The 12,741-nt window shown below is 44.0% G+C and overlaps 1 protein-coding gene across 4 annotated transcripts in view; it reads left to right on the forward strand.

Moving 5' to 3' along the window:
• The window catches only part of LOC118361099 (kazrin-A-like), a 222,801-nt gene that overhangs the window by 133,226 nt on the left and 76,834 nt on the right, over positions 1 to 12,741 (forward strand). The window lies entirely within an intron of this gene.

Raw genomic sequence — 12,741 nt, forward strand, 5'->3', positions numbered from 1 at the left:
GATAGCCTGCAAAGTAATGTCATACTTTCCAGGTCCATACCCAAACAGTTCGAACTACTAATTCTGAAAATTACTCTCTCCAGAAATAAGTCTCTCACTGTTGCCGCCTGCTACCGACCCCCTCAGCTCCCAGCTTTGCCCTGGACACCATTTGTGTATTGATTGCCCCCCATCTAGCTTCAGAGTTTGTTCTGTTAGGTGACCTAAACTGGGATATGCTTAACACCCCGGCAAGTCCTACAATCTAAGCTAGATGCCCTCAATCTCACACAAATCATCAAGGAACCCACCAGGTACAACCCTAACTCTGTAAGCAAGGGCACCCTCATAGACGTCATCCTGACCAACTGGCCCTCCAAATACACCTCCGCTGTCTTCAACCAGGATCTCAGCGACCACTGCCTCATTGCCTGTATCCCCTACGGTGCCGCAGTCAAACGACCACCCCTCATCACTGTCAAACGCTCCCTAAAACACTTCTGTGAGCAGGCCTTTCTAATCGACCTGGCCCGGGTATCCTGGAAGGACATTGACCTCATCCCGTCAGTTGAGGATGCCTGGTCATTCTTTAAGAGTAACTTCCTCACCATTTTAGATAAGCATGCTCCGTTCAAAAAATGCAGAACTAAGAACAGATACAGCCCTTGGTTCACTCCAGACCTGACTGCCCTCGACCAGCACAAAAACATCCTGTGGCAGACTGCAATAGCATCGAACAGTCCCCGCGATATGCAACTGTTCAGGGAAGTCAGGAACCAATACACGCAGTCAGTCAGGAAAGCTAAGGCCAGCTTCTTCAGAAGTTTGCATCCTGTAGCTCCAACTCCAAAAAGTTCTGGGACACTGTGAAGTCCATGGAGAACAAGAGCACCTCCTCCCAGCTGCCCACTGCACTGAGGCTAGGGAACACGGTCACCACCGACAAATCCATGATTATCGAAAACTTCAACAAGCATTTCTCAACAGCTGGCCATGCCTTCCGCCTGGCTACTCCTACCTCGGCCAACAGCTCCGGCCCCCCCGCAGCTCCTCGCCCAAGCCTCTCCAGGTTCTCCTTTACCCAAATCCAGATAGCAGATGTTCTGCAAAAAAAAGCTGCAAAACCTAGACCCGTACAAATTAGCTAGGCTTGACCATCTGGACCCTCTATTTCTGAAATTATCCGCTGCCATTGTCGCAACCCCTATTACTAGCCTGTTCAATCTCTCTTTCATATCGTCTGAGATCCCCAAGGATTGGAAAGCTTCCGCAGTCATCCCCCTCTTCAAAGGGGAGACACCCTGGACCCAAACTGTTTCAGACCTATATCCATTCTGCCCTGCCTATCTAAGGTCTTCGAAAGCCAAGTCAACAAACAGATCACTGACCATCTCGAATCCCACTGTACCTTCTCCGCTATGCAATCTGGTTTCCGAGCCGGTCACGGGTGCACCTCAGCCACACTCAAGGTACTAAACGACAGCATAACCGCCATCGATAAAAGACAGTACTGTGCAGCCGTCTTCATCGACCTTGCCAAGGCTTTCAACTCTGTCAATCACCATATTCTTATTGGCAGACTCAGTAGCCTCGGTTTTTCGGATGAATGCCTTGCCTGGTTCACCAATTACTTTGCAGACAGAGTTCAGTGTGTCAAATCGGAGGGCATGCTGTCCGGTCCTCTGGCAGTCTCTATGGGGGTGCCACAGGGTTCAATTCTCAGACCGACTCTTTTCTCTGTATATATCAATGATGTTGGTCTTGCTGCGGGCGATTCCCTGATCCACCTCTACGCAGACGACACCATTCTATATACTTTCGGCCCGTCATTGGACACTGTGCTATCTAACCTCCAAACGAGCTTCAATGCCATACAACACTCCTTCTGTGGCCTCCAACTGCTCTTAAACGCTAGTAAAACCAAATGCATGCTTTTCAACCGATCGCTGCCTGAACCCGCATGCCCGACTAGCATCACCACACTGGATGGTTCTGACCTTGAATATGTGGACACCTATAAGTACCTAGGTGTCTGGCTAGACTGCAAACTCTCCTTCCAGACTCATATCAAACATCTCCAATCGAAAATCAAATCAAGAGTCGGCTTTCTATTCCGCAAAAAAGCCTCCTTCACTCACGCTGTCGACTTTGGCGATGTCATCTACAAAATCGCTTCCAACACTCTACTCAGCAAACTGGATGCAGTTTATCCTAGAGTGCCATCCGTTTTGTCACTAAAGCACTTTATACTACCCACCACTGCGACTTGTATGCTCTAGTCGGCTGGCCCTCGCTACATATTCGTTGCCAGACCCACTGGCTCCAGGTCATCTACAAGTCCATGCTAGGTAAAGCTCCGCCTTATCTCAGTTCACTGGTCACGATGGCAACACCCATCCGTAGCACGTGCTCCAGCAGGTGTATCTCACTGATCATCCCTAAAGCCAACACCTCATTCGGCCGCCTTTCGTTCCAGTACTCTGCTGCCTGTGACTGGAACGAATTGCAAAAATCTACTTTTATCTCCCTCACCAACTTCAAACATCAGCTATCTGAGCAGCTAACCGATCGCTGCAGCTGTACATAATCTATTGGTAAATAGCCCACCCATTTTCACCTACCTCATCCCCACAGTTTTTATTTATTTACTTTTCTGCTCTTTTGCACACCAATATCTCTACCTGTACATGATCATCTGATCATTTATCACTCCAGTGTTAATCTGCAATATTGTAATTATTCGCCTACCTCCTCATGCCTTTTGCACACATTGTATATAGACTCCCCTATTTTTCTACTGTGTTATTGACTTGTTAATTGTTTACTCCATGTGTAACTCTGTGTTGTCTGTTCACACTGCTATGCTTTATCTTGGCCAGGTCGCAGTTGCAAATGAGAACTTGTTCTCAACTAGCCTACCTGGTGAAATAAAGGTGAAATAAAATGTAAAAAATAAAAGTAAAAATAAAACTTACTCCTTGTGCCAAGAGACCACTTTTTGGGACAAGCTATGTTTTCAAAACTGTAATGTTTACATGATTACTTATTACCTGGGATACGCAAGATCCTGAAATGTATGTAGATATCTCTGTTAGAACCACCAGTACTATATTTCCCTTGACGGAGTTATGCTGAATGAACTAAATAGCCCAACTTACCCCACTCTCGTCCTCTGTGTTTTGGGTAGTTATTTTATCTCTCCTCAACAGGTTTCTCAAGCTTTGAAAATGGCTAACTTGACACAGTTTGCAGTGACTGTGGTCATATATAGTTCATATAAATCACAAAACCTTAAGCTATATCTTCATGTTGACACAGTGCATTCGGAAAGTATTCCCTTTTTCTACATTTGTAACAACATAGCCTTATTGTAAAATTTATTAAATATTTTTTTCCCTCATCAATCTACACACAATACAAAATTTATGACAAAGCAAGAAAAAAAAAAATTGTAATGATATACCTTATTTACATAAATATTGAGACCCTTTGCTATGGGACTCAAAATTAAGCTCACGTGCATCCTGTTTCCATTGATCATCCTTGAGATGTTTCTACAACTTGATTGGAGTCCACCTGTGGTAAACAAGATTCTCTGGTCTAATGAATCCAAGATTGAACTCCTTGGCTTGAATGCCAAGCATCGCATCTGGAGGAAAGCAGACATGGCTGGCAGCATCGTGCTGTGGGGATGTTTTTCAGAGGCAGGGACTGGGAGACTAGTCAGGATTGAGGGAAAGATGAACGGAGCAAAGTACAGAGAGGTCCTTGATGAAAACTTCTTCCAAAGCGCTCAGGACCTCAGACTGGGGCAAAGGTTCACCTTCCAACAGGACAACAACCCCAAGCACACAGCCAAGACAATGCAAGTAGTGGCTTTGGGACGGTCCAGCCAGAGCCTGAACATGAACTCGATCGAACATCTCTGGAGCTCCCCATCCATCCTGACAAGAAGAGCTTGAGAAGAGCTGCAGAGAAGAATGGGAGAAACTCCCCAAATACAGGTGTGCCAAGCTTGTAGAGTCATGTCCAAGAAGACTTGCTCCAGTTTCAACTGTTCTGCCTTATTATTATTCGACCATGCTGGTCATTTATGAACATTTGAACATCTTGGCCATGTTCTGTTATAATCTCCACCCGGCACAGCCAGAAGAGGGCTGGCCACCCCACATAGCCTGGTTCCTCTCTAGGTTTCTTCCTAGGTTTTGGCCTTTCTAGGGAGTTTTTCCTGGCCACTGTGCTTCTACACCTGCATTGCTTGCTGTTTAGGGTTTTAGGCTGGGTTTCTGTACAGCACTTTGAGATATCAGCTGATGTACGAAGGGCTATATAAATACATTTGATTTGATTTGATTTTGATTTGAGGCTGTAATCACTGCCAAATGTGCTTCCACAAAGTACTGAGTAAAGGGTCTGAATACTAATGTAAATGTAATATTTCAGTAAAAAAAAATGTTTTTTTGCAAAATATTCAAAACATGTTTTTGCTTTCTCATTATGGGGTATTATGTGTAGATTGATGAGGAAAAATAACAATTTAATCCATTTTAGAATAAGGCTGTAACGTAACAAAATGTGGAAAAAGTGAAGGTGTCTGAATACTTTCCAAATGCACTGTATGTCCTGTCCACTTTCCAGGATGACCTACTTAGAAATACATTCTCAGTGTTGAGGCCCAGACCCCGTAGCCATAATACAACCGGTTTGTGTTCAGGGCACGCAACTTAAAACGTTTTGCAAAGGACAACTGAAATGTGTGTTTCTTATCCAGGTAGTCTCTGCTGGTCTGACATCCTGGGCCTTAGCATTCCTCCTCCATATCTCCTCAGCCCCCTAGGGCATTATCACAGAGTACAATCAGCACAGAGCATCCCCTCCCAACTCCCCCAGTCCCCCAGAAAGCAGGTATTTGTTCCACTTTAATCAGTAGCATATCAGTTGTGCTTGGCGGGGCGAGGTGTGGTGGGGGATAGCAAGGCTGAACAACCCCCCTTTCAGCCGGCAGTATTCAATTTCCTCACTTTGTCCATTATGCACAGACAACAACACACTACAACAGTTTATTTGGTTTGGGTCTCCTTTATAGCGGTGCTGAGATGCCTGCATCGAAAGGGTCTCAAATGGCCCACGTTCTGTGGAAGCTGTATGCAGTGTTGCTGACACACATTTTGGCGGTATGAAAAAAAAACAATGGATGTCAATTGGTGGGACTGTACAGTGTGTGAATGGAGGACTACACATGTTCAGCTAGTCTGTATAGTATTTCATTACTGTTTGAATAAGCTATCCTGTGTAAATCCTTTAGTGATGTCCTATAATTTCTGTTGTTGAACCACTAATCTACTGTAGATTTGTGAGTGTACATCTCTTAAGGCTCACTGCTTCATATTGATCCAAAGTCGCCTAGCTGAGCACACTTGCGTCCAATATTGGCCATTATGTGAGCAGTGTCGGGTGTGTGTGTGTGTGTGTGTGTGTGTGTGTGTGTGTGTGTGTGTGTGTGTGTGTGTGTGTGTGTATTAGAGCTGTATTATTTGTTTCTTTAACTTTTTCTTTTATTTAACCAGGAAAAGCCCATTGAGACCCAGAGTCTCTTTTTCAAGGGAGATCTGGCCAAGAAGGCAGCAACAATCAATACATTACAGAATTAAAACATACAACAATACAGTACAAGAATATGATCCAGCCTAAAAAAGCATTTACACTCCTCTGTAACAGAGTCGCCCATCGATATTTTAAACTAATTCAGTGGCACTAGCAGTAGCAGCTGGCACACTGGCATCTGGTAGACTTCATAGGATCCTGGGACTAAACACCTCCCTCTGCAACTGGATCCTGGACTTCCTGATGTGCCACCCCCAGGTGGTAAGGGTATGTAACAACACATACCCCACGCTGATCCTCAACACGGGGGCCCCTCGGGTACGTGTGCGGTCCCCTCCTGTACTCCCTGTTCACTCATGACTGCATGGCCAGGCACGACTCCAACACCATCATTAAGTTTGCTGATATAATATATGCCATTTAGCAGACGCTTTTATCCAAAGCGACTTACAGTCATGTGTGCATACATTCTACGTATGGGTGGTCCCGGGAATCGAACCCACTACCCTGGCGTTACAAGCGCCATGCTCTACCAACTGAGCTACAGAAGGACTGATGACACAACAGTGCCTGATCACAGACAACAACGGGACAGCCTGTAGGGAAAGGTCAGAGACCTGGCCTTGTGGTGCAAGGGCAACAACCTCTCCCTCAATGCGATCAAGACTAAGGAGATGATTGTGGACTACAGGAAAAGGAGGACCGAGCACGCCCCCATTCTCATCGACGGGGCTGTAGTGGAGCAGGTTGAGAGCTTCAAGTTCCTTGTCGTCCACATCACCAACAAACTAACAGGGTCCAAGCACACCAAGACAGTCGTGAAGAGGGCACGACAAAGCCTATTCCCCCCCAGGAGCCTGAAAAGATTTGGCATGGGTCCACAGATCCTTAAAAGGTTCTACAGCTGCACCGTCGAGAACATCCTGATGGGATGCATCACTGCCTGGTATGGCAACTGCTCGATATCTGACCGCAAGGCACTACAGAGGGTAGTGCGTACGGCCTAGTACATCACTGGAGCCGAGCTTCCTGCATCCAGAACCTCTATACCAGGCGGTGTCAGAGGAAGGTCATAAAAATTGTCAAAGACTGCAGCCACCCTAGTCGTTGACTGTTCTCTCTGCTACCGCATGGCAAGCGGTACCGGAGCGCCAGGTCTAGGTCCAAGAGGCTTCTAAACAGCTTCTATCCACAAGCCATAAGACTCCTGAATATCTAATTAAATGGCTACCAAGACTATTTGCATTGCCCCCGCCCTTTTAAGCTGCTGCTACTCTCTGTTATTATCTATGCATAGTCACTTTAATAACTCTACCTACATGTACATGTTACCTCAATTACCTCGACTAACCGGTGCCCCCGTACATTGACTCTGTACCGGTACTCCCTGTACAGTGCCTTGCAAAAGTATTCATCCCCCTTGGTGTTTTTCCTATTTTGTTGCATTACAACCTGTTTCATTTAAATTTATTTGGATTTCGTGTTATGGACATACACAAAATAGTCCAAAATGGTGAAGTGAAATGAAAAAAATTACTTGTTTCAGAATATATATATATATATAAAATGAAGTGATGCGTGCATATGTAGTCACCCCCTTTGCTATGAAGCCCCTAAATAAGATATGGTGCAACCAATTTCCTTCAGAAGTCACATATTTAGATTACACACAGGTGGTGGACACAGGTGGACGTTAACTAAGTGTCACATGATCTGTCACATGATCTCAGTATATATACACCTGTTCTGAAAGGCCCCAGAGTCTGCAACACCGCAAGCAAGCGGCACCATTGAAGACCAAGGATCTCTCCAAACAGGTCAGGGACAAAGTTGTGGACAAGTACAGATAAGGATTGGATTATAAAAAAATATCCAAAACTTTGAACGTCCCATGGAGCACCATTAAATCCATTTTTAAAAATGGAAAGAATATGGCACTTGGCAACAAACCTGCCAAGAGAGGGCCGCCCAGCAAAACTCACAGACCAGGCAAGGAGGGCATTAATAAGAGAGGCAACAAAGAGACCAAAGATAACCCTGAAGGAGCTGCAAAGCTCCACAGCGGAGATTGGAGTATCTGTCCATAAGACCACTTTAAGCCATACACTCCACAGAGCTGGGCTTTACGGAAGAGTGGCCAGAAGAAAAACATTGCTTAAAGAAAAAAAACGCAAATACCATCCCCACAGTGAAATACACGGAAAATCTTGAGGGAAACCTGTTTCAGTCTTCCAGAGATGTGAGACTGGGATGGAGGTTCACCTTCCAGCAGGTCAATGACCCTAAGCATACTGCTAAACCAACACTCTAGTGGTTTAAGGGGAATCGCTTTCTGTTTTGCGCGAATGCTGTCATCTATCCACGGTTTCCGATTTGGGTAGGTTTTAATAGTTACTGTGGGAACAACATCCGCTATACACTTGATTAACTCAGTCATCGTGTCAGTGTATACGTCAATGTTATTCTGAGAGGCTACCTGGAACATATCCCAGTCCGCGTGATCAAAACAATCTTGAAGCATGGATCCTGATTGGTCAGACCAGCGTTGAATAGACCTTAGCATGAGCACTTCCTGTTTGAGTTTCTGCCTATAAGAAGGAATGAGCTAAATGGAGTCATGATTTGATTTGCCGAAGGGGGGGCGGGGGAGGGCCTTGTAGGCATCTCGGAAATTGGAGTAGCAGTGGTTGAGTGTTTTAGCAGCACGAGTACTACAGTCAATGTGTTGATCGAACTTCAGAAGTGTTTTCCTCAAAATTTGCTTTGTTAAATCCCCAGCTACAATAAATGCGGCCTCAGGATATGTGGTTTCCAGTTTACACAAAGTGTAGTGTAGTTCCTTGAGGGCCGTCGTGGTATCGGCTTGAGGGAAATATACACGGCTGTGACTATAACCGAAGATAATTCTCTTGGGAGATAATACTGCATTTTATTGTGAGGAATTCTAGGTTGGGTGAACAAAAGGCCTTGAGCTTCTGTAGTTTATCACAATCACACCATGAGTAGTTAATCATGAAACATACACTCCCGCCTTTCTTCTTCCCGGAGATTTCTTTATTCTTGTCTGCGCGATGCACTGAGAACCTGGTTGGCTGTATGGACAGGTACAATACTCTGAGAGAGCCATGATACCGTGAAACAGAGTATGTGACAGTCCCTGATGTCTCTCTGGAAGGAGATCCTCGCCCTGAGGTCGTCTACTTTATTTTCCAGAGACTGAACACTAGCAGGTAATATACTCGGAAGTGGTGGATGGTGTACAAGCCTCCTGAGTTGGACTAAGTCCACTCCGATTACCTCTTCTCCGCCGGAGAAGCCTCTAGGATAAGTTCAATTGCCCTGGGTGTACGAACAAAGGATCCAATTCGGGAAAGTCGTATTCCTGGTTGAATACTGGTGAGTTACCGTCGCTCTGATATCCAAAAGGTATTTCCAGCTGTTTGTAATAACACAAAAAACTTTCTGGACTAATAATGTAAGAAATAAAAACACAAACAAAATACTGCAAAGTTTCCTCGGAGTTAGACGCATATCTGCCATGTCTGACGGAAGACATAGACGACCACCTGTGCTAATTAGCTATCTAGCATGCTCGAAACACTGGCTCGAACGCCGTTAGAGTAACTGGTCAGGAAGTGTAGCGGAGAGGTATTTTGTCGGCTAGAGGCAAACAGCCTTATGGATCTGTAAAAACCTTCTACAGAAGTGTGTATTTTTTATTTGAAAGATTATTTCTTGCTGATATGAAAGATAAGTTCCCTTCCTGACCTAGTGAGATTTACATTACCTTTCAAAAGTTTGGGGTCACTTAGAAGGCCAGCATCCCAGAGTCACCTCTTCACTGTTGACATTGAGACTGGTGTTTTGCGTGTACTATTTAATGAAGCTGCCAGTTGAGGTATCTGTTTCTCAAACTAGACACTCTAATCAAATCAAAGTTTATTTGTCACGTGCGCCGAATACAACAGGTGGGGAGACCTTACAGTGAAATGCTTACTTACAGGCTCTAACCAATAGTGCAAAAAGGTATGAGGTGAACAATAGGTAAGTAAATTAATTAAAACAACAGTAAAAAGACAGCGAAAAACAGTAGTGAGGCTATAAAGGTAGCAAGGCTACATACAGGCACCAGTTAGTCAGGCTGATTGAGGTAGTACTGTATGTACATGTAGATATGGTAAAAGTGACTATGCATATATGATGAAAAGAGAGTAGAAGCAGCGTAAAAGAGGGGTTGGGGGGGCCACACAGTGGAAATTGTCCAGGTAGCCATTTGATTACCTGTTCAGGAATTTTATGGCTTGGGGGTAAAAACTTGAGAAGCCTTTTTGTCCTAGACTTGGCACACTGGTACTGCTTGCCATGCGGTAGTCTATGACTGGGGTGGCTGGGGTCTTTGACAATTTTTATGGCCTTCCTCTGACACCGCCTGGTGTACCAGGCAGTGATGCAACCCGTCAGGATGCATTCGATGTTGCAGCTGTATATCCTTTTGAGGATATCAGGACCCATGCCAAATCTTTTTAGTTTCCTGAGGGTGAATAGGCTTTGTCGTGCCCTCTTCACGACTGTCTTGGTGTGTTTGGACCATTCTAGTTTGTTGGTGATGTGGGCACCAAGGAACTTGAAGCTCTCAACCTGCTCCACTACAGCCCCGTCGATGAGAATGGGGGCGTACTCGGTCCTCCTTTTCCTGTAGTCCACAATCATCTCCTTAGTCTTGGTTACGTTGAGGGATAGGTTTTTTATTCTGGCACCACCCGGCCAGGTCTCTGACCTACTCCCTATAGACTGTCTCTTCATTGTCGGTGACAAAGTACCTCTAATGTACTTGTCCTCTTGCTCGGTTGTGCACCGGGGCCTCCATTCCTCTTTTTATTCTGGTTAGAGACAGTTTGCGCTGTTCTGTGAAGGGAGTAGTACATGGCGTTGTACGAGATCTTCAGTTTCTTGGCAATTTCTCGCATGGAATACCCTTCATTTCTCAGAACAAGAATAGACTGACAAGTTTCGGAAAGAAAGTGCTTTGTTTCTGGCCATTTTGAGCCTGTAATCGAACCCACAAATGCCGATGCTCCAGATTCTCAGCTAGTCTAAAGAAGGGCAGTTTTATTGCTTCTTTAATCAGAACAACAGTTTTCAGCTGTGCGAACATAATTGCAAAAGGGTCTTCTAATGATCAATTAGCCTTTTAAAATTATAAACTTGGATTAGCTACCACAACGTGCCATTGGAACACAGGAGTGACGGTTGCTGATAATGGGTCTCTGTACGCCTATGTAAAAATTCCATTATAAAATCTGCAGTTTCCAGCTACAATATGATGTTGTGAGTGACTTACATTTACATTTACATTTAAGTCATTTAGCAGACGCTCTTATCCAGAGCGACTTACAAATTGGTGCATTCACCTTATGACATCCAGTGGAACAGCCACTTTACAATAGTGCATCTAAATATTTTAAGGGGGGGGGGGGGTGAGAAGGATTACTTTATCCTATCCTAGGTATTCCTTAAAGAGGTGGGGTTTCAGGTGACTTACAACATCATATGTTATTTTAAATGGACAAAAAGTGTGCTTGTCTTTCAAAAACTTGTCTTTCAAAAATTCTAAGTGACTCCAAACTTATGAAACGGTAGAGTACGTGGCGGGGCTCAATCAAGCTTGTCGTCTTGATTACTTTCCTATCTCATTCTCTCTGGCACCAAAAGTTTAAAAAGTGTTGACAGGGGACAGAATGGGGTCTGACCATCACATAATTGACATATGTATTACTCTTACAGATTTTCCACGTGGGTGAGGATATTGGAAATGTATTCAAAACTATATTTTGAAAGAGGAATATCTCATGAAATGGGTTAAAGTCATGTATAAGTCACCTTAGGTCTAAAATAGTAAATAATGGCTACTTCTCAGAAATTTTAAAACTGTCTAGAGGAGTGAAGCAAGGCTGTCCACTATCGGCATATCTATTTATTATTGCCATCGAAATGTTAACTGTTAAAATCAGATCCAACAATAATATCAAGGGGTTAGAAATCCAGGGCTAAAAAACAAAGGTGCCGTTGTATGCTGATCCACAATTTGGATCCCTCCACAGCCGCATAGAGGATCTAGATACTTCTTCTAACCTCTCTGGATTAAAACCACATTATAATAAGTGTATAAGTGTAAGTGTATTACGTGTTGGATCACAAAAAAATATAGAACTTTTACATTACTATGTAGTTTACCAATAAAATGTTCTGATAGGGATGTGGGCATACTCGGTATACATATCCCATATCCAATACATTTTAATAGAACGATAAGATCTTGATTTGTTTAACACTTTTTTTGGTTACTTCACGATTCCATATGTGTTATTTCATAATTTTGATGTTGTCACTATTATTCTACAAATAGTAAAAAATAAAGAAAAACCCTGGAATGAGTAGGTGTGTCCAAACTTTTGACTGGTACTATATGTTAGTATATATTTAAATTGTGTGTGTGTGTGTGTGTGTGTGTGTGTGTGTGTGTGTGTGTGTGTGTGTGTGTGTGTGTGTGTGTGTGTGTGTGTGTGTGTGTGTGTGTGTGTGTGTGTGTGTGTGTGTGTGTGTGTGTGTGTGTGTGTGTATTTACAAAAATACATATTGGGGATTGGAAATGATGCACTTACACTGATGGAAGCTACAATCTACCTGCAATATTAAAGCTGATCCACCCCCTATTTTTATTTATTTAAAATAAACAAAAAAATAAGATAAGTTCCATATGTTTCAAAAACCACATCGTTTCTAAATGTTAAAACAGAGCATTGGGATTGTAGTTCACATGGTCCCACCGGTAAGCAGTGCTTATAGATGAGAACCCTTAGGATAAGGCAGAATGCCTTGGGTTCTTGAGAGCAACTTCTAGACCCGCTCTGTTTTAATTGAGCTACATTGCCTGGCCAACCTGCGTGAGAGGACACACACGTTGACGCTCTCACCTGCCTACTACAAGACTGCACCTTGCCATAACTCCTCCCCTAACCTGTGTGTGTGTGTGTGTGTGTGTGTGTGTGTGTGTGTGTGTGTGTGTGTGTGTGTGTGTGTGTGTGTGTGTGTGTGTGTGTGTGTGTGTGTGTGTGTGTGTGTGTGTGTGCATTGGAACAGAGGGGGAGGGGAGGAATG

Source organism: Oncorhynchus keta, chromosome 28 (genome assembly GCF_023373465.1).
Source record: "Oncorhynchus keta strain PuntledgeMale-10-30-2019 chromosome 28, Oket_V2, whole genome shotgun sequence".
NCBI lineage: Eukaryota > Metazoa > Chordata > Actinopteri > Salmoniformes > Salmonidae > Oncorhynchus > Oncorhynchus keta.